The sequence below is a fragment of the Capricornis sumatraensis genome, chromosome 15 (genome assembly GCF_032405125.1).
Source record: "Capricornis sumatraensis isolate serow.1 chromosome 15, serow.2, whole genome shotgun sequence".
NCBI lineage: Eukaryota > Metazoa > Chordata > Mammalia > Artiodactyla > Bovidae > Capricornis > Capricornis sumatraensis.
The window spans coordinates 34,029,839-34,048,126 of record NC_091083.1 but is presented as its reverse complement, the minus strand read 5'-3'; the positions used below and the strand labels follow the sequence as shown (position 1 = coordinate 34,048,126).

The 18,288-nt window shown below is 40.3% G+C and overlaps 1 protein-coding gene across 1 annotated transcript in view; it reads right to left on the bottom strand.

The window, feature by feature from the left end:
* Nucleotides 1-16,316, bottom strand: part of PTER (phosphotriesterase related) — a 78,632-nt gene extending 62,316 nt beyond the window's left edge. Inside the window, exon 1 of the mRNA XM_068987700.1 lies at nt 16,266-16,316. The gene's annotated coding sequence lies outside the window, so the exon portion shown is untranslated. The remainder of the gene's footprint in view (nt 1-16,265) is intronic.
* Between the last annotated feature and the right edge of the window lie 1,972 nt (nt 16,317-18,288).

Genomic DNA, 18,288 nt, shown 5'->3' with positions numbered 1-18,288 from the left:
TCCATTAATGTGGAAATACCATTCAGAGGGAACATCACTTACTGGCCTCAGGAAGAAGAAAATCTAATCCCAACTGAGCTGTGGCCTAGATGGCACGAATCAAGCCATTAAGTGTGAGTATAAAAATAAGGACTGGAGTAATTTGCATGTATCTACCTAAATTGGTTGTTGCAAGTAGTGGTAATAAAAAATGATGATAAAGCGTCCAGCATCTCTAAGTGCAAATGAAATACTTAATAACAAAAAACTCAACTATATTTAAACCAAGGAGTAATAACCCCTTTGAGTCATCACTAGGAGGGAGTATATATTAGCTGTTGTGTGTCCTCATGCCATCTGAACAAGCTAATGCAGGGGTTTATCTAACAAGTTCAGCAGCTCCTGAATTTTCCTAGTTTTTCATAATCTGTCTTTATGTTGACCTAAGCCATATAGAAATTATCAATTAAGAACAAATTAGAACTCTGTGACTTATCAAATGCACCACTCATTCCTAAACAGATATAAATGTTAATGAAGCATTTGTAGTGTTGCCAAGAACCTGAAAATTTTACTATAGAACTATCCTGTAACTGATATATGCAGAGCATAAACCCTGACAAATACTATTCTCTAATAGCAAAATATAATTTCCTGGGTGACATGTACAATCGTCCAGTTTGAGCTGACCTTTAGAAAACAAAAACTTATCAACTAGATTCTCTTGGATAAGAAATAAATCTTGCAACTTCGAGGGATGGGAAGAATGAATAAGTAGGTTTTTACAGTATTGTAAAAAAAACAACAACATATTTTGAGGGATAAAGTGCATATACTATGCATAGGAAATAGTCTGAAAGAAAGAAAATACCCAGAGGTGCTAATAGAGGTTATTTCTAGAGGTAGAATTTTTTAAGTTGAATTTTTATTAGAGTAGAGTTGATTTACAATGTTGTATTAGTTTCAGGTGTACAGCCAGGTGAGTCAGTTATACATATATCCACTTGTTTTTAGATTCTATCCGCGTACAGGTCATTACAGAATATTGAGTAGAGGTCCCTGAGCTATACCGTAGGGTTTTTTTTTTTTTTTTAAATTCGTATTGGCATATAGTGGCTATAAGGGTAGAATTTTTTCTTGTTTTCTTTTTCTCCTTTGTGCTTATCTGTTTTGTTGGATTTTGAACGTGGATTAAGTGTATCATATTTTAAAAAAGATTACTTTTAATGGCAAAAAAAAATTGCTTTAGTTTCTTGTATTGAGGGAGGTAAGATACTCTCATGCCCACTTCAAAATAAAACCAGAAGGCTTCAAATGTTAATTGATGGCAGTGATAGAAATGGGAGTTGCCTCTAGGGTTCTTGGGTCCTGATGTGGCTCTTGGTTACTTTAGGGGGCCAGCAGAGGGGGAGAAAGTCTCGGGAGGCCACTTCAAGGTGAGCTTTCACCCTGAGTAAGTACTAAAGGGCAGAATTGTAAATGGCTCTAACCATTCCTAAACCTCTACTTGGCATGCATTCCTTCCCACCATTTTCACTTCTGGCTTGTATGTCTCAGTCTTAAATTTAAACAAGCATTGCTTTCAGTGTTTAATTACAACTTAATGGAAACACTACTTGCATTCAAATTAGCTTTTCGTTTTCAAAACACGAATGTGCATCCAAGTTATTGTGTCATTATAATCTCATGTTATAATGGCTTCATAATGCAAGTCCCTGCAGAGTTGAATTACTAGTTTCCTATGGTAATCACCCATCACTAGAATATCATAATCACATAAGCACAGTCCCCACATGCTTCCACTGCAATCATTTTGGCATTGTAAGAGCATTTTAATAGTATTAGCATAGGTTCTCCAGAGAAATCATATCATTGTCACTACACTGCCATATAAGATTAATCGTGATGGAGCCCTGTTGTTGCGATATGAAAGCTTAAAAAATGTTTTTTTAAAAAGTGATGCTTAGCAGTAAAGCATATCACTTCTCAAAAGGTCAGCGCATTTTACAGTAAGGTTGGCCTTGAGACCTTTAATTGAAGAAATTTCCTTTCACAGGAGGTGAGGTTTTTGTTTTCCTTGTTTCTTTGTGTTTGTTCAGGATTCACACAACAGTAAGAAAGGAGGTCCGTTCCCTCTCTGTGGTACAGAAAGGAAAAGCAGACGTTGTCCTCTCTTTGAGGACTTTGTAATTTAGTCAGGTTTATGACCAATTACATGCAGCATTAATACTCTTATGCTAATTTTTAAAAGAATTTTTTTTAATGTGGCCCATTTTAAAGTCTTTATTGAATTTGTTACAATATTCTTTACCAGCTGAGCCACCAGTGAAACCCAATGTTACAATATTGCTTCTGTTTTATGCTTTGGGTTTTTTTGGCCATGAGGTGTGTGGGATCTTAACACACACCCCCTACACTGGAAGGTGAAGTCTTAACTACTGGACCGTCAGGGAAGGCCCCGTATGCTAAATTTTGAAGTAACTGGTGTTACATACCTATGAGAACAATCGCACAAGGTGCTCCTGAAAAGAAAAGGTTTGCCAATTAATAAAGGGTCAGACAAAAACTGTATGGCAGGAATGGAGTCCGGGTTATCAGCCTTCCTTACAGTCCAGCTGGCATCTCTGTAGCCGTTAACTCTGGGAAGGAGGAAAGGTTTCACAGCCACAGCCCCGCCCAAGGATGAAGCAAAAAGAGAGAGCAAAAAACCCCGCTCCTTTGCTGGAGTCTGAGCAGAACATGGAAGCTGGACCTTGATCTTTCTCACTAATAGAGGAATGAGCAGAGATGGTCTCCCTAAGCGCCACATCAAGGCTCAGAAAAGCACCGCCCAGGCCCTGACACTCTCCTTGGTTTGAAGCCACAGAGTAAACTGCCTATGTGTGTCAGTGACAAATGGCATGTGATGCAGAGCCTGGCAGGGCACTGTGTTCACTGGAGGAGCCTCTGATCTTCTCTGGAGACACTGTGGGGGAATTGCAAACGGATTATCCCAACTCTCAAGGAATCCTCCTCTCTGCTCAACGTTCAGTGAGAGTCAGGTCACAGCCAGCATTGAGCTGGGTGACAGGCCTGTGGCAGGCGTTCTAGAGATGCTGATGGATGGAGGAGTTCATTATCGTGGCTGGAGAGAACACGCAGGCTTCAGAGCTGCCGTGGGTCTGAAAACGCAGAGGGCAGATGTGGAATACGGACTGTCCGGTCGCATTAACGGCAGAGGAATTACCAACTGGCCGTGTCTCTTACTTTATTAAAGATTGCCCGTTTTCTTAGTGATGGCAAATATCAGCATTCAGAGGGCTCATGGTTGCTAATTTTGCCCTTTTCTAGTTATATGTGCCTGGGAAATCTCAGAACTACACCACGGCTCAGTTTCCCAAAAAAACTAATGACGCTTTTAAAATTGGAGCGCAATGAGATACAGATGTGCTTTCTAAGTGCTCAGAGCTGCTTTTACTGACAGGCTGTGGAGCAATATTATTACATAAATGAAATTAGTTGGCCTTCCTTTAGAAGTGATTTTTAATTTCATCGGTAAAGTCTGTGGCCCTCGATACCTAGTCTTCCTTGATTTCTTGCATGGGCATCACATGACATTCAACTCACTTCTCAGGCTAATGCTCAGAGTAACTCATGTCATATACTTTTCATTATGAATTCATATCGAAAATTACCTTGATTACCTTTGGTTATCAGTTTTCTATTATTTTATTATCAGACATACTGAGATGAAAAAATCAGGAACTCAGGGAGATTTGAATCCAAGAGCACTAACCATAAGAACAGAAATTTTATTTATCATGGGAATTATATTGAAATCTTGATGCTGCTTAAAAAATACCAGTTTCGCTCTCTTGTTCAAATGTATTGAAGGCAACAGACATCATTTATGATAATATGCAATAGGTTAATCTTTTGATACAAACAAAAGTTAGAAGCTACATGACATCACTTATATGTGGAATCTAAAATATGAACATATCTGCGAAGCAGAAATAGACTCACAGACAGAGAGAACAGACTTGTGGTAGCCAAGGGGGAGGGGGTGTGGCAGGTGGACGGACTAGGGCTTCTGGATTAACAGATGCAACCTATTACATATAGAATGGGTAGATAATAAGATCCTACTGTATAGCACAGAAAACTATATTCAATGTCCTAGGATAAACCATAGTAGGAGAGAATATGAGAAAGAATTTATATACATGTATGACTGATTCACTTGGCTGTACAGCAGAAAGTAACACAATGTTGTAAATCAACTATACATTGATTTTTTAAAAAGCTAGAAGCTATATAATATATTAAGTGCGACCAAACATTAATGCTAATGTGCTGTATTCCAAAAATGGAAGAATACACACAGATGGGACAGCATACTACTTTATGAAAACATCACTATTTCCCAAAGAGAAAGACAAGCTAGAAATTTACCAACTACATCTATATTACCAAAAAAAAAAAAAAAAAGTTGACTTGCTCAGAGTGTGTCTTTGGGTAAATAGACCATTCAGGTATGACCTAAATCAAATACCTTATGATTATACAGTGGAAGTGAGAAATAGATTTAAGGGTCTAGATCTGATAGATAGAGTGCCTGATGAACTATGGAATGAGGTTTGTGACACTGTACAGGAGACAGGGATCAAGACCATCCCCATGGAAAAGAAATGCAAAAAAGCAAAATGGCTGTCTGGGGAGGTCTTACAAATAGCCGTGAAAAGAAGAGAGGCAAAAAGCAAAGGAGAAAAGGAAAGATATAAGCATCTGAATGCAGAGTTCCAAAGAACAGCAAGAAGAGATAAGAAAGCCTTCTTCAGTGATCAATGCAAAGCAATAGAGGAAAAGAACAGAATGGGAAATACTAGAGATCTCTTCAAGAAAATTAGAGATACCAAGGGAACATTTCATGCAAAGATGGGCTCGATAAAGGACAGAAATGGTATGGACCTAACAGAAGCAGAAGATATTAAGAAGAGGTGGCAAGAATACACGGAAGAACTGTACAAAAAAGATCTTCACGACCCAGATAATCATGATGATGTGATCACTAATCTAGAGCCAGACATCCTGGAATGTGAAGTCAAGTGGGCCTTAGAAAGCATCACTATGAACAAAGCTAGTGGAGGTGATAGAATTCTGGTTGAGCTGTTTCAAATCCTGAAACAGGATTCTGTGAAAGTGCTGCACTCAATATGCCAGCAAGTTTGGAAAACTCAGCAGTGGCCACAGGACTGGAAAAGGTCAGTTTTCATTCCAATCCCAAAGAAAGGCAATGCCAAAGAATGCTCAAACTACCGCACAATTGCACTCATCTCACATGCTAGTAAAGTAATGCTCAAAATTCTCCAAGCTAGACTTCAGCAATACGTGAAGCGTGAACTCCCTGATGTTCAAGCTGGTTTTAGAAAAGGCAGAGGAACCAGAGATCAAATTGCCAACATCCGCTGGATCATGGAAAAAGCAAGGGAGTTCCAGAAAAACATCTATTTCTGCTTTACTGACTATGCCAAAGCCTTTGACTATGTGGATCACAATAAACTGTGGAAAATTCTGAAAGAGATGGGAATACCAGACCACCTAACCTGCCTCTTGAGAAATCTGTATGCAGGTCAGGAAGCAACAGTTAGAACTGGACATGGAACAACGGACTGCTTCCAAATAGGAAAAGGAGTACATCAAGGCTGTATATTGTCACTCTGCTTAGTTAACTTCTATGCAGAGTACATCATGAGAAATGCTGGACTGGAAGAAACACAAGCTGGAATCAAGATTGCTGGGAGAAATATCAATAACCTCAGATATGCAGATGACACCACCCTTATGGCAGAAAGTGAAGAGGAACTAAAAAGCCTCTTGATGAAAGTGAAAGAGGAGAGCGAAAAAGTTGGCTTAAAGCTCAACATTCAGAAAACGAAGATCATGGCATCTGGTCCCATCACTTCATGGGAAATAGATGGGGAAACAGTGGAAACAGTGGCAGACTTTATATTTTTGGGCTCCAAAATCACTGCAGATGGTGACTGCAGCCATGAAATTAAAAGACGCTTACTCCTTGGAAGAAAAGTTATGACCAACCTAGGTAGTATATTCAAAAGCAGAGACATTCCTTTATAAGGTCCGTCTAGTCAAGGCTATGGTTTTTCCTGTGGTCATGTATGGATGTGAGAGTTGGACTGTGAAGAAAGCTGAGCACTGAAGAATTGATGCGTTTGAACTGTGGTGTTGGAGAAGACTCTTGAGAGTCCCTTGGACTGCAAGGAGATCCAACCAGTCCATTCTGAAGGAGACCAGCCCTGGGATTTCTTTGGAAGGAATGATGCTAAAGCTGAAGCTCCAGTACTTTGGCCACCTCATGCGAAGAGCTGACTCATTGGAAAAGACTCTGATGCTGGGAGGGATTGGGGGTAGGAGGAGAAGGGGGCAACCAAGGATGAGATGGCTGGATGGCATCACGGACTCGATGGATGTGAGTCTGAGTGAACCCCGGAAGATGGTGATGGACAGGGAGGCCTGGCGTGCTGCGATTCATGGGGTTGCAAAGAGTCGGACATGGCTGAGCAACTGAACTGAACTGAGCTGAACTATGGGCCTGTTTTCTCATTAATAAGACAAAGGAATAAGCAGGTGATTTCTAACATTCCTTTCAGATACAACTTCTCTGATTCTATGTGAAGTAACATTCAAAGGCCTGTAAACTGATTTTGTGGCCACCCCTCCACAAGCTCACTGTGTTTAGATGTTAAACAAATGGGGATTTATATGTAGTAGAAAATTAGGTGAAACACTGCTATGCAAGGAATGTAAAAATATTGATCTTTCTAGTTCTTTTTCTGATTTCCCACCAAGGCAAACTATCCTATAACAAACTGTACTATAGTATTTACTGGTAAATTCAGATTATTACTAGCAAATGAAAGAAAAATATTATGCTACCTGGATGATTCCTTTCTATGGTCACCCTTTATACTGCTTATGACTAAGAGTAAATAGAGGCACTAGTATAAAATAATGGTGGTGATTAGCCCTCAGATAAATGATGCTGACTGTCTAAACTGGGACCCCCAGGTAAGAACTGGGCTGCAGGGCAGGTGAGAGGCAGGTGAGCAAGCAAAGCTTCATCTGTATTTATAGCCATTTCCCATCACTCATATTACCTCCTGAGCTCTGCCTCCTGCTAGATCAGGGGCAGCGTTAGACTCTCATAGGAGCCTGTGCCCTACCGTATGTGAATCCTCCTGAAACCATCCCCCACCTCACCCCACCTCACCTCCACCCTGGGTCTATGGAAAAATTGTCTTCCATGAAACCAGTCCCTAGTGCCAAAAAGGTTGGGGCCTACTGGTCTAAGCAACTGGAAACTTTTGCCTCTTTCCCAAGTACCAGCTAAAATGATCCATTATCTAAGTATATGTGTACACTGATACATATGGATACATAGGTAACTACATTTTCTATTGTTTTCAGAGTTTCTAATCATCACAGTACAGGTGCAGAAACTATTCTGAAAATGACTATGTGCCAACTTTTCAACTAAGAATTACTTTACTTTTTAGTGGGCAATGAGATAAGTATAAAAAGTCAATTTGCTTGTTTTTTGTCACTGTTTTCAGAAAGTGATATATACTCCACTGGTGTTCAAATTGATTTTAGGTGATATATGGACATTTAAAAATGTTTTTTAAAAGTATTTACTTATTTAATATATGTTAGGGAGAAAGTAATAAACACTGCAAGCCTGTGATTTCAGACATTTTTGCTTAGGATGAGGCCAAAGAAAAACAATGGGTTGGTTTAAAGAAAAATATTGTCATTAGTAGTGAAGGTAGTATATAGGCATAGCAAACACTCTTATCTTTTTAAACTTTTTTTTTATTAAACCTTTTATTTTATATTGGAGTATAGCCAATTAACAATGTTGTGATAGTTTCAGGTGAACAGTGAAGGGATTCAGCCACACAGATACATGGATCCATCTCCCCCAAACCCCCTCCCATCCAGGCTGCCACATAACATTAAGCAGAGTTCCCTGTGCTGTACATTAGGTCCTTGTTGGGCAAACACTCTTAAAGATGATATGAGAGTGAATCAAATTTGATGAATACCAATGAATGATGAATTTACTCATTCACTCTGATGACATTATACACAGAGAGTTCAAATCAGGTACTCTGTGATAACCTAGACGTGTGGGATGTGGTGGAAGAGAGGTTCTAGAGGGAGGGGACATATGTATACCTATGGCTGATTCCGGCTGATGTATGGTGGAGACTAGCACAATACTGTAAAGCAATTATCCTCCAGTCAAAAATGAATGAATTTTTTAAATGACATTTAACATCTCTGCAATGTCTTGTAACACATTTAATTTTTCTGGCCTATTAAGGAACTAATTCCTGTTCTGGAGGTAACATCCCCACAACATATCAGAAATATAATCTTGACTTCTAATTAGTCAGAGAAAGTTATTATCCAGTTTTAATTCTCAGACCTTTTCATTGATCCTATAATTGACATCATTTTAAATGATGTGGATATAAAAATATAAATGTGATAGTATATGGTGTAAAAAACTATAGATCGAGACACTGTGGTCAGACAGTAAAACTACTTAGTAAGTTTTCCAATTTTTATAGAGTAAAACTCTAAAGGTTTAATACATCACTCTTTTTAGAGAAACAAGATATAAATAAACTCTCCTTTAGTGACAGTGTTGTAAAATCATCACATTATATAAGAATAATTCCTGAAAACTTGGGCTTCCCTGGTGGCTCAGACAGTAAAGAATCTGCCTGCAATGTGGGAGACCTGGGTTCGATCCCTGGGTTGGGAATATCCCTTGGAGAAGGGAATGGATATCCACTCCAGTGTTCTTGCCTGGAGAATCCCATGAACAGAGGAGCCTGACAAGCTACAGTCCATGGGGTAGTGAAGAGTCAGACATGACTGAGTGACTAACACTTTCACTTTTCTTAACGAAAACTTATTTTAGCCAAATTATTACTAAAAACAAAAATAAAAATAAGTAAGTGGAAACAGCTTCATCAGGTAACACAGTATCCTTACATAATGCCTTATGAAAACTCCACATTAAAAAAAAATTGCAATTCTGATTTTTAAAAGCAAAATAATTTGGAAACTAATCATTTTGAGCTCACTGTGGCAAGAATACGTAATAGCAAAGGCCCATGAAATATCCCTAATGCTAGAAACTGTATATGTTCTTGTATATATTTTAAATCTTAACAATTCAGTGACATTCAGTAGGCAAGAATATATAGAACTATGTAGAATCTGCGTGGAGACTGTTTAAACTTGAATCTCTTAGCTTGACATATGTTAATTTTTCCACTGAAATACTCTGATAGACAAAAAGTTAAAAAGGCAATACCTGGGAGGAATGAAGAAGGTCAGAAAGGAACACTGCAGCTGGATCTGCCGGAATCTTCTATCTCCCTGGACACATAGCAGGGCAGATACGGCTGTAAGGTCAAAGTCTCTGTCATGTCTATACTTAAAACAGCAGAATCTTCACTACTTATGCACTCAGCTGCTCCCAGATATTTAGTTCCACAGGAGAAAGAAGAATACTTGGAAACTATTCTTTCTTGGTTGATACTGGGGCAAGTTCAAAAGAACACAGAAGCCAAAGGGAATCAGTGTTTAGGCCTTAGATCTGCACTGGAGGCCAGTGGCCCCTTCTGAAATTCCTGTGTTATGTGAATTTGTGCAGTGGCAAATGGAGGCGCTGAAGTTAAAAACTGAACTTGGAGAAAATGCAGCCTGGGAAACTCTATAACTTGTAGAAAAGCACTGACTCATCATATGATAGACGTGCCATAGACCAGGGAGTGATAAATAAGAACATGTGTCAAATAATCTAGGCTAAAACTAGCAAAGACGTCCTTGTAGCCTTTCCTGGGTAAAGGTTTCAACAATACTTTTCTATGGAAAACCACATTCTACCTATGTGTATATTCTCTTATGTAAACCTGCATACCTTACTGTTCAAATTTAATCTGTCCCTCTAAATGTGATGGTATCAAATTTTGCATTACAGGATATATATATATATATATATAAAGAAGAAATGAATTATATATTCATATGATTATATTATGTGATTACATAATTATAGATATAATTTCATCTTTGAAGAAAGAATTCACTTATTTGAACTTATTAATGTGGACATTTTAAAAGTTTACAAATGTAGAAAGATCAGTGTAATGAACCCTTATGTATCATCACACAGCTTCAACAGTAATTCCAACTACAAAGTTTTTGAAGGGAAAAATAATGTTTCACAGCTCATGCAAAACCATTCAACCAATTATCCCACATATTACTAACATACTCTTATAAACCCACATAACAATCCTCTAAGGATTTCTGGCTATCCGTTTACTGCAAAAGGCATTTTAAAAAGAGAGCTTTAAAAGAAAACTATAATTCTGTTCTGAAGCTGAACATGGTGCAGTTTTCCAGTATCAACTCTAGGATGCGTGGTTGATGCAGACAGGGGACATCGACGCCTTTGAGGTTTTCACGTTCCCAGTATTTCTCCAAATATAAGAGCTTATCTAACTTCCTCTTGGTTCATCATCTTTCTTCAGAGACTCTTCTGCTTTCATGGACATTTTCAGCTGATAATAAGGAGGCAGAGATTCCGAACACATCTTACAGCAGGAGCACAAGATGTCACCCTCCAGGGAAAAGATGTGCGACAGGACCAAAGTGTATTTTATATCCTGTTACCCTTTTTGATGCCAGACTAGTCGAGGCATGTTTTTGATTCAGAGAGGATATTTTAGGTTAAAAATATGTGCTAGTTGTCATCACAAATATCTGGATGGTGATAGTTCAGACAGCAAGATATACTTGCTTACCTGCATTTTATGGTTAACAGCTTAATACACTATGTAGAATTCATCTAATCATGTTTCTTTGATTTTCATCAGTTCAGTCTTTTAAGTCACAAACATAAAGCTCTCCTCCAAGTAATGTTAAGAGGTTCCTGAACTGAGTAGACTCTACAAAAATTTGTAGTTATCACTTGATTGTTCAAATTTGTAAATTTTTTTAAACCCTCCAAAAATGGTAGTTTCTAGAGACCATTGGGTTTCCCTGGAGGCTTAGACAGTAAAGAATCCACCTGCAACACAGGAGACCCAAGTTTTATCCCTGGGTCAAGAAGATCCCCTGGAGAAGGGAATGGCTACCCACTCCAGTATTCTTGCCTGGAAAATTCCATGGACAGAGGAGCCTCGCAGGCTACAGTCCATGCGGTCACAAAGAGCTGGACACAAATGAGCAACTAAGCACACACGCACACACACAGACCATTATTACTGTAGGCTAGTCTGATGGGCTGAATTATACCCCCTCTAAACATTCTTAGGTTCAAGTCCTAACCCCCACTATCTCAGGATGTGACAGTATTTGGACACAGGGTCTTTAAAAAAGGAAACTATATTAAAAAGAGTTTGTTACAGTAGGTTCTAATCTAACATACTATTTCGTGTAGTTGGAAGAAAAGATTAGGACACAGAGGGAGGACCATGTGAGGATATAGGGAGGAGCGGGTAATGAATAAGCCAAAAAGAGAAACTTCAGAAGAAACCATATCTACCTACAACCTTGATCTCAGACTTCTAGCCTCCAGAAAAATGAAAAAATCAATTTCTTTTGTTTAAGTCACCCAGCCTGTGATATTTTGTTATGCAGCCCTAGCAAACCAATACAGTCAGTAATAGAGGTCGTGTAGTCCAAGCCATGGAAGTGGCCTTTAATTACACCAGGGGGCTCTGGGTCTATCAAGTGAGTAGAAAATTTGTCAAGAGTCTGGCCAGGCATATGCAATATAATCTAATCCTTTTTGACAAATGTTGATGCCAATGAGGTGACAGCTCAGTGTATAGACTGAGAGGAAATAAATCATTATTGCAGTTATTTGTCAGGGCTTAATAGAAAAGCTTGCTGAAAAGTTAAGCAGATACCACACACAACAGATGTGGCAGCTGTATAATGTGAAATACCCCTGAACCAGGGAATCCACTTCATATTTCCTACAAACTTTCACAGACCAAGAATTTGATGTCTAACTTTTCAGAGACATAAGGAATGTAGTAGATGAGATCTAGAAATGTGACCGAATAAACATGATAACTTTGAGATTGTATGAAAGAAAATATTTTAAATATTTCAAAAATCAATAATATACGTTTGAAAATAGTAAGCAATATTAAGAAAGACATCTTTTTTGGTACAAAAATACTAAGGATTTTGTGGTTGCAGTGGACTTTCAATTGCACACAGAACATTAAATTCATAATAATATTTACCAATAGAGTCTTCAAAGTGTTTTTCAAACACTAAATAATTACCCAATTAAGCCATTGTGAGATAAGCTATCATTACTCTGAATTTAATGGAAAGGACTAATAATTATTATTTTAACAGTTTCTGTGAAGAAAGACTCAGTGTTTACTGAACACAACTGTGAGACAGAGACCAGCCTTTTAGTGAACAGGGAACAGAGAAAGCAAAAGGTTGATTAGCTAAGTGAATTCAGAGGAAGACAGAGATGATTAAGAACTAAAACCATGACCAGTGAGAACAGAGAATTTAATATGCAAAACAGAGACCAAAATTGGCAGAAAGCTACTTATGAAAACTGCCAATATTCAGTGTGGCCGACTGACAGTGGAGGATCTTTGGTCATGCCCTGAACAACATAATTCATCACACCAGTGCTCAGGGCAGTCATGTCCAAGCAATTTATCATCATCATATCATTCGTCTGAGTAAGAGAGGGGGAGAACTTTGATTGTTAACCTCTAGGGAGACTGGATTTATAGCCAACATCCCTAAGAAGGCAGCATGGCTCTGCCCTAAGCAAAACGCTCCCTGCTTCACTTCTGTTTAAGTCAGAGGAAAAGAGGGAACACATTGCTTCCTGCATGGGGAGAGCAAAATCTAGGTCTGATCCTCTTAGATCTGAAATAAGGAAGCAAGGAAATGATATTTAAAGTATTGTTTGAGGCTGCTTTAAAAAAAAAAATTAGAAAGTAGTCAATGGTAAGTATGGATGATTCATTTCAAGTGTCCCTTGGTGACAAAATAATTTCTGCAATGCATCTATTGATATAACTACATTTGGAAAGAACTGTCTCTTAACAATGAATCTGTGAACCTTCCTCTATATCGGAAAATTTGGGAAGAATGCTAAAATTTTAAATAATGTATTTATATAGAAAAATACATTTATATTTTACAAGTATACAAGATATATTTATATATATAAATATAAATTTTATACTATATATTTTAAGTATGTAAAATATTTACATTTTATGTATTTATAAATATATCTGTATCTATAGATATAAATATATTTATATATAAATTGCATTTTTCAAAATGAAAATGACAGCCTTAATTCCTATCCCTTATGGACATTGAACTTTTCTGTACTTTACACTTTAACACCTGCTGCCCTTAGAGAATGTGATTAAACATCTAAATGCCATCTTCCTCACCTTTGATTAAAATCACAAAGTTGACTTGAGTGTTCTGGAAACAAGTCTACCTGCTATCTCATCTGATAGTTAAAAAGGAACACTGGTCACAGAAGCACACTTCTTATAGAACCTTCCCTCTTTTAGGCTCCCAGGATATCTGATAAGCTGGAAACCAGTAATCCCTGCAGGCATGTGACTCAGACCTTACCTGACTGTATTAGTCAGGATAGGCTAGGTTATACTGATTTAACAAACAAATCCCCAAACCCTGGGGCCTAAACCCAACAGAAGCTGGTTTCTGGCTCACACTGTGTCTAACACAGAGTGATGGAGACTCTGCTGGTTGTCCTCATTCTGTGTTCCAGGCTGACAGAACAGCCACTGTCTAGAAAACCAGTGGTCACTCTGGCAGAGGGAGAGTGAGGTATGCCTCTCATTGGCTTTTAAAGCTTCCACCTGGGAGTGACACAGGTCACTCCACTTATATTTAATTATCCAAGGCAGCTCCATGGCCATGCCTCATTGGAAGGGGACAGGGACATGGATAACACTTAGGACTCCCATGCTGAGCAGGCAGAGACAGTTGTACTCAGAGAGATAATGGTTTCATGAGACAGGTCGTCAGAACCACAGAGCCAGTTTATGCCAGATGACTAAGTGGGAGCAGATATTTTATTTTTCGTCTTCCTTTTTTTTTAAGTGAGGGAGGAAAGTCTATGAATGAGAAGGCTTTTTTTAAATGAAACATTTTTAGAAAAACATGAACCACTGAGAAACAGAAAGATGCCGTATTCAGTATATGAAAAACGTATTCTTCAACAACCATCTCAGGTTTTCCTATTAACAGTGACGTTCATAGGCAGTGCACAGCTTAAGGACTTCTCAGCAGTGTTACTGTTTGGTTGACTCAGGTATTTAAGATATGTAGAAGAAAGATTCCTCATATAGTAACCCTTTAAAGCATATGGTAACAAGAATGGATATTTTCCAAGGTCAGAAAGCTCCTCCCATTCTCTGTAGTTCATTATTTTGTCTTCAGGCTTATTTCTGAGAACAACTTCTACAAGCCTTACATAGGGGTCCACTACCTACTACAATACCAGGGATCTTAGGGCCAAGCGCAAGACTAAGAAGGCATTAAATACATAGGGATAGACTTTTCAAGACTGTAAATGATCTGTTGTTCTTTGCTCCTATCTGGATCAAATTTTAACTATACGTACTGCAAAGTTTATAAGGAGATCAAACCAGTCAATCTTAAAGGAAATCAACCCTGAATATTCATTGGAAGGACTGATGTTGAAGCGGATGCTCTAGTACTTTGGCCATCTGAGGCAAAGAGCCAACTCACTGGAAAAGACCCTGATGGTGGGAAAGACTGAAGGCAAAAGAAGAGGGTAGCAGATGATGAGATGGTTGGATAGCATCACCAGCTCAATGGACATGAAACTGAGCAAACTCAAGGAGATAATGGAGGACAGGGAAGCCTGGCATGCTGCGATCCATGGGGTCGCAGAGTTGGACACGACTTAGCGACTAAACAACAACAGAATATTTATTTTAAAAAATCTACATTACATATAGTTTAGTCACTTTTATAATAATAAAGCAGCATCTAGCCTCCACAAATGAACACAGCATTTCATAGAGTAGAACTCTCATCCTTCTAAAAATTAAGTTGCTATCTTGCTATCAGCAGTCAGTCAGCTGTCTGATCTCTTTTTCTTTGCCTCTTGCACTGAGATTTCTTTTCGAAGGGGCTAGGTTATTTCTGGAATTACATCAGGCCTTCAGGATAAAAGCTGTACACCCCTCCTGCCAATGTAAAATAAAATGTAACTGGCCAAGGAGGAATTCTACTTTTTAGGGCTTTTTTCTTACTGATATTCATTCTATATGACAGTGAACGTGACAGACCCTTTAGGATAGGAGTCAGTGCTTGTCAGTTTTCTCCACTGGAGAAGTGATTTAAGGATGAATAGACTCATGTGTCTACACATGGAGGAAGTTCTCTAAACGTCTCCCCACCCCAGGTGTCTCTGCACCTGAGGCGTCTTCAAAATATCACATCGCGGCTGTAAATACCATGATCATATCCGCACCTAAGTGTATCTGGAGTATCTTTACAATGGAAAGACCACGACAGTAAAATAAAGCGGCAAGCTGAGGCCCAAGGCTTAGAGGTATGATTTCAAAGCTTATAAAGGAGAACAAGCGTGGAAAAGATGACCCTGAGGCCAGCACAGCTGCCCAACTACGACCCCAGAAGTGAAAACCAGCACAGCTGCCAAACTACAACCCCAGAGCACTGCTGCCCACCAACCCTGAGCTGGAGCCACGAGGGGCCCTCGGCCTCGTTCTGCGCGGGACTCTGAATCTCGGGTTTCAAGCTTGACTGTGCAGGACTTGAAACTACGGGACTGAGGAAGGAAATGGAAACTCCAGTATTCTTGCCTGGGGAGTCCGATGGACAGAGAAGCCGGGCAGGCTATATACAGTCCATGGGATCCAAAGAGTCGGACACGACTTAGCGACTAAACCACCACCACCAGACTTCGGGGCAACAAGCCACCGGCAAGCCTAGACCAGTCTCCCAGGCCTCCCGCAGCCTCAAGATCCCCGTCTTTGGAGCTTCCCCGAGAGCGATAGGAGAAAGGCAGCAAGAAGCCAAAGCCTTAGGGACTCGTTCCCCAGGCGGGACCTTCGCCACGGTCCCTGCAGGAGTTCACGCGCCCAGCTGTGCAGCAACCGCACCCTTCCTACCGGGCCCACAGCTCCCGAGCCCGCTCCGGTTCCAGGGCGCCTTCCCTCCACTCGCTGCGTGCCGCCTTCTCCCTGGAGACCCTCTGCAGGGCCAACTTTCCGGGTCTTTGACTTGTCCCCAATCCCCGCCCATTTCACCCTCCGGTCTAGTCTTTTCCCAGCCCTCCGGCCCTGACCGCGCCCACCTGCCCTCGGCCACGCCCACTGGGCGCCCGTCGGCCCCGCCCACGACCCTAGCTACTCGCAATGGGCTCCTGTTGGGCCGCCCTCCAGACTCGGCCACGCCCAGCAGGTTTCTGCCAGGCCCCGCCTTCGGTCCCGCCCCCGCCCCTCCCGCCTCCAGGCTATTTGAGCTCAAGTTCTGGGCGCTGGGCCTTCCCCTGAGCAGTCTAAGACTTACAGCCTGAGAATCCGCTCAACTGCTGAGCTCAGAACCCACTTCCTCTGCGCGAGTCTCTTGTACCCGCCAGATACTCTGGAAGGAGAGGTTTCTCTTTCTAGTTTGGCTGAGTCTGAAGGATTAGGAACTACAGCCCCCGGGGAGAAAGGAAGCAGTTGCATTTACCCCAGACCCCAGTTCTCCGTGGCAAAGTCTGGAACGTGGAGGCCTTAGAAGCTATTTTGAGTTTCCTGCAAGGACAGCAAGCCAGGGGGAGTGCACTGGTAGTTTAATGGCAAGAACAGAATTTGGATCAGCGTCCTGAATACGGACAATGTTGAGTTTCTTTCTTTTTCTCTTTTTCCCTCCCAAATGATTTTTTAAATTGTGGTAAAATATACATAACATTTACTACTTTAAAGCTTACAGTTAGGTGGCATTTAGTAAAATCATGATATTTGACATTAGTTTATTCCTTCATTGTTTCATGTTCTTGGGCCTGAGGCTTCTCATCTTTAAAATGAGAGTGATGCTGAGCACTGGCCCAGGCACTTGATGTGACGAGACAGGCTTCCCTCGTGGCTCAAATGGGAAAGAATCTTCCCGCAGTGCCGGGGACCGGGGTTCGATCCCTGGGTGGGGAAGATTCCCTGGAAAAGGAAGTGAGAACCCACTCCAGTATTCTCGCCTGGAGAACAGTGTTCTTGCCTGGGCAAGAATTATTATTGTCCATGGAGTGGCAAAGAGCCGGACACAACTGAACGACTCACATGAGCTCTGGTCAGGCACTTGCTATGACAAACAGGCTTCCTGAATACTTGTGAGTCAGTCTAGGAAACAGTGCGGAGAGCAGTTACCCTGCATAGAGTTTAAGGATTACTCTGTGGTTACTGCTCTTTGCACTGCTTTAACTTCATCCTGAATTCTGAGGGAAAAAAAAAAGGATGAGTACTCAGATGGGAAGAACCTCCAGGTGTCGTTTGAAATGAAGGCAAACATTAATAATGATAATAATATTAATAGTAATAGATGTTTCCTGAGGCCACTTCTGCTACTCTAAGGACCGTCTGTTATCTTAACTTTTAGAACAGTCTACATGATAGGATCAATTTCTCCTCCGATTACAGATAAGAAAGCAGACAGAAAAGTGCCTTGTGCAAGGTCAGGGCTAGAACCCAGTTTGATGATGTCTTAGCACTTGCCCTCTTAGTAGAGGACAGAGAACTTCAATATGATGCTAGGAAGTACATTAATATATTTAAGTGAAAAAGAACTTCTTTGGTGGTCCAGTGGCTGAGACTCCATGCTCCCAATGCAGGGGGCCCAAGTTCAGTCCCTGGTCAGGGAACTGAATCTGACACATGCTGCCTGCATGATCAATGAAGATCCTGCCTTCTTCAACTAAAACCTGGTACATCCTAAATAAATAACCAAAAAAAATTTTTGAAAATATATATGATGAGAAAAAGAGAAAAAAAATAAGGGTTTTGGCAAGGGTTTTTTTTTTTTTTTTATCAAGAGGTTAAAAGTATAAGATGTTGGTTGGTGAGGGACAGGCAGAGAGAAAATAACGGGAGAGCAGGCTTTTTACATCCTAGGAACCAAGAAGGGGGTAAAAATAGCACCCAGGGGTGGCAGAAGAAA